Genomic DNA, 5,221 nt, shown 5'->3' with positions numbered 1-5,221 from the left:
TCTAACTAGGTCATCTGGAATATATATTTTCACTTAACATGTAGAAATGGTCCAGTGTCCTATCCTGTATACAAAGATACATGAACAACTTGTGCTCAGTACTAATATAAAATTAAACTTCCCGCTCCTTTAAACAGTAGAAAGTTCCAAGGACAGCCTTTCAGAGAGTCAAACTGAGGTGAGGGTAAAGAAAGTTGTTGGAATCTTGACATTACAATATACCTGTAGCTATGGAGCTGATGTGTGAGAGCGTGTATAAGCATATTGTTTTTCTTGCAAGGTGAACCCTTAAAATGGCTTCATATTTGCACCATACCCCAGTTTAAACCAAACAAAGTCAGGCATGGAAAGCAACAGCTAGATAGCTTCTGTGTCACCACCAACATTCCTCAACCAGATTTGCAACAGTTTATATTTAAAAGAATAATGAGTTGAAAGACTATATAGAAGATAGATAGACAGACAGACAGACAGACAGACAGACAGACAGACAGAGTAAATATATTTATAATACACACACAGAGACAGAAAGTGGAGAACAGCTTGTTTGAAGACAAGGGGTAGTAGCAAGGAAGACAGCCAAACCAGCACTGTTATTGTTGTATATGTCTACCATGCATATCATGAAGAAACGTTTCTTGTATATAGAAATGAGTCTCACTGGTAAATCACCTCTATTCTTTCCTTCCAATCCCATATATTCAAACCCTATTTTTTTTTCTGTAAACAGAACAGCTTTAACTGTGCCAACTGCCCTGTCCTTGGGGCAGAAGTGCGTCTAGGGCAAAGAAGCCGATTAGAAGGAGATCTCTCTCTCTCTCTCTCTCTTTTAATGGAGTTGAGCCCTTGAGCACCAAACAAAAGGAGGCTCTCAGGGACCAACCTCCCACCCCCAGTTCTGATGTCCTAATATCCTGACCTTGGCACTACCTTTCTATGATGGTGGGATTGGTGCTCATGTGAGGCAGGGACTATGATAGAACTGCTACTAGTAGGGTCTCCAAGTCAGACAGGCTTGACTGAGGAACCAGATTGCCAGCAGAATCCTGTATGACCATTATATGCTATGTAGCACCATACTGAGCCATACCCAAGGTTTATAAAGGATGACAAGTAGGAACCTAGTCCAGACAGTTCAAAAGAAGATTCACTCCTGATAAAAGTTCAAAGCCAAGAGGGGGTTGCCAGAAAGCGTAGTCCAAAAGCATGTGCCAAAGGTCAGAGATTCAGGAAGTCAGAGATGTTTGTCAAGGTTGTACAAGAGTTTGAAAGGTGTTGTTCTTTAGCAACAGAAGGATTTGGGATGAGCTGATTTATAGCCAGCAGTTAATCAGCCCAGCTGGTCTCATTAGCTCACCATCATGTATTTAAAGTGGAGCAGGGATGCTACCTAAGCCTTTGTTCCTTGAGTTTTGATTTACAACACTCAAGAGAAGGAATGTCTCTGCCTCCTCCTCCTCCTCCTCCTCCTCCTCCTCCTCCTGATCCAGTGCTACCATCTGGGACAGAAATCTAGGTGTAGCCGTGTTGACCATATAGCAAATCCAGTAACATCCAAACAATTATATATATATTAGTTGGCCCAATAAAGTATCATTGTTTGGATATCTGGGACAGATTAGGCTTTACTTCCACTTGTGACATGACTGGAATGCCAGCATCTTCCAGCTCCATTTATGGTCCATCATTATGGCTTTTTTCCCCTTCTCCTCTTCATTCAAGAGGCCTCCTCCAGGTAGGTAATGACAACCAATCTAGTTCAGTCCAGATCTACCTTTTGCCTATCCTAGTTCATCACAGGAAAAGGAGGGAAGGGAGGTACCAAATAAAAACAAACTTATAATCAACAATCTGGAATACAAGCTAACATTGGACTTTTATCACACGGGGGGAAATTGCGGGGGGGGGGGTTAAACAGTGAAAATTGCATAAAAATCATACAATTGCGATTAACATTTTCACACACATTGGAATTAAAGAGCCATTATCCCAGGAATAAACAGGCAATAAGCAGCAACAAATCATTCATTGTGATTTCTCTGTGAATTATTTGTTGCTATTTCTTGACTGTTTATTCCCAGGATAATGGCTCTTTAATCGTGATGTGTGTGAAAATTCACAATGAAAGAAAAAGAGGAGCTCACCAATGAATCCACATTTATCACATTGTCAAGTCTTTTCCTTCCTCACCTGTTGAATCCTGAGCAACATTCAACCTTCATTCTGTACAGTTGTTTCTTCTACCTCAAGATAATATAGAAGGATGAATCTGCCAGTTTTAACTTCCCCACATTCAGTATTTTTAAAAAATCAAGCTCTTTCTGTCCCATTTGTAACATAGTTTGCGATTTTGGCAAATGTGTTGTACTAAAAACAACAGTGAACTGACTGAAACAACAATGAACTCACTGAAATTTCCCACTCATCCATATCAGATTGAGAAATTGAATAAAGCACTCAACCAGGGAAGAGAGGAGTGCCTGAAATGGAAGCCGTGAAACCTCCTTCTCTGTTAGACACCTGACCATAGGATACTTTGATGCGGTACAGAGCACCAGGAAGAAGTGGCCGGGAGCCGCCTCTCTTTGCTGCTGCGCAGTGAGGCTACACAAAAAAAGACCGCTAAAAAGCAGCTCCTTTTTGTGCCACTGTAAACAGCGGGTGGTGGCGCGAGCACATCGCTGCTGTGCAGCTCCATCTAGTGATGTCATTGCTACGCGTGCCGTCTATTCGGCACCGTGCAGCAAGGATGACCTTGTCACATTTGAGGGGCGAGGGGTGTGTGGGCAGGGTGCCCCTCGCAGGTGATGAGGGCATCCGTCGGGGCCCGTCTTTACCAGGCCTTTGTTAACTTTCTCCAGTTGGAAAAGGAGACAGGACTCCTTGAGCATCTGGAAGCATACTTTGTTTCTCTGGCATGTTCTTCTCTCAGTTCCACATTTGCAAATCTAGGAAGAACCCAGCATGAGTCCTCTTTTAATTTTACATCTTTTGTCATCATAATTTATCTGCATGTGGCTATCTCACCTTTTCTTTGTCTTCTTCCATTGCCTGTCTTCACAACACACTGACAAGAAAGTTTGCTGCATTTTAAAATAATTCATTGGTTATGTTCAATGCAGCTACTACCCCAGCCTAAACTGCCCTTTTTAGTTACTGAACTAGATTGCCAAATCAAATTTTTATTCCTATACCAAGTGAACAGCCTGTCCTGAACTATCTCAACTTTGAACTTCTGCCTGCCAGCCACAACTGGTGCATGCTAATTTATTCCCTGTTCAAGAATGCTGGAAGATAGACATAGTGTAACCTTATCTGCAAATGAAAATGCTTAGTTTGTCATGTTCAACCACAAGGTATTCCTGGGAGCTCCTACAAAATTTTGTTCTGTTTGATTATTTTTAAATTGGTTTGGACGGAGTTGAATAGTTCCTAAAATTAGGTTGTAACTCTTCTAACAACACAACAAGCAGGAACAACATCCGGGTTCAAAATATTTTAACCTACTCTGGTACAAACCATCTCTGAGAAACCTGAGACAACATGTAAACCACACCATGGTTTCTGAAAGCCAATTATTCCTTCAGCCCCCACCTTGACTGTCTATAGAAGAAAGAGCTTTCGGGCTGAAGAAAAAACAGAATTGATAACAGTTAAGCCAGATAAACTTGTCAAATATTCTACTTTAATAAATCTTAACACCATCCCCTTGGAGTCCTGGGCTTGGGATGGCCAGATGCAAAAGAGGACCAGCACTGTAAATAATGTGTAAAAAGGGGAATTTCAGCCGGTATAGCTTGTACATAGGTATGAGAAGTGCAAGAATCCTGTCAGGCAGAACTGAGTCCCGATTTAAAAGTTACCTAAGAGATGGAATTGCACCTCTGACAGAACAACAATATGTGAAACTTCTGTCTGCCCCCAACAAGGAACCAGGAGGGGGATCAAAATGGGTTCCTAAAGAGATCACCAATAGCTAAGCCATTCTGTAAAGGGCTCATCTGGATAACCAATGGTTGTAGAAGGTACCAAGATAAATATAGATGGGATTTACTGGGTGGTGACATATCTTCTCACCTCCATACCCAGTCAGACAATATGAGTCCCAGCTGGGGGCAAGCCCTCTTGATTTTTATTCCCCGTCCTATAGTCCTAATTCTTCACCTGTACTTCATGCCTTTTGAATTCAGCAGTATCTTGCTCACTATTCTCATTTTGTGTTTCTGCACAGAAGTGATATGATGGAGGGTGTGTGTACCAAAATCAAGTGATTCCACTGCACATCCAGCAGTCTTTTCCAACCTTTTCCTGGAATATACCAGCATGGGGATAAAAATGCTAGAAGGAATGAAAACTTACAGTTAGTCCCTAAAGTTCTGATAAGAGAAACATTGTTTATATCTCAGAAATAATTGCAATACCTACAAGTAAAAAACCCATGGCATTCTACCACATATATCCTATCTGGATTTGCTCTAGGATAGCTCCTTCCCTACTTTTCCAGGGCTGCTTCAATATCTGTGTGTTCTGAGAAGAAAGTAACTACAATTGCCAGATCTCACCTCATGAAGATGAGCCTGCCATACGGTCATGTTGTGCTCTGTCATTAGCCAGAGTGAGCTGTCATGAAAGGGCAGCAAATTGCTTGTAATTTATTATCTCTGTGAACCACCTATGAGTTTTTCTGCCTCAGAAAGCCAAAACAACATGATTAGCCAGGTTACTACATTACTTGAGAGCCAGCGTGGTATGGTGGTTTGAGCACTGGACTATGACTCTGGAGGCTACGGTTTGCATCCTTGCTTGGCCATGGAAACCCACTGGCTGACCTTGAGAAAGTTGCACTCTCAGCCTTCGAACAAATCTTGTCAAGAAAACCTTGTTTGCCTTAGGACAACCTAAATCAGAAATAATCTGAATGCACAGAATAACAACAACAACAAAATTATTTGGCAAGGGGTTGGACTGGATGGCGCTTGTGGTCTCTTCCAACTCTATGATTCTGTGATTCTATTTGGCTTTTGGAATTAGGGAAGCTATTTGCTGTTCTGCCTAATATGGCAAAATGTCTTGGGTTGGCCCTGTTCAAGATATTAAAGGGCTGAGAATGTTTAAAAGACAAATACATTTGGAGAAAATTGTGTTTCATATATCCCTAGTGATAAGGGGGAGTAAAGATGGGACAAAGTGCCAAGAAGGGCCATGGAAATTGAAACTAAGG

This window comes from Sceloporus undulatus, chromosome 4, assembly GCF_019175285.1.
Source record: "Sceloporus undulatus isolate JIND9_A2432 ecotype Alabama chromosome 4, SceUnd_v1.1, whole genome shotgun sequence".
NCBI classification, from domain to species: domain Eukaryota; kingdom Metazoa; phylum Chordata; class Lepidosauria; order Squamata; family Phrynosomatidae; genus Sceloporus; species Sceloporus undulatus.
Note: the sequence above shows the minus strand (reverse complement) of the source record.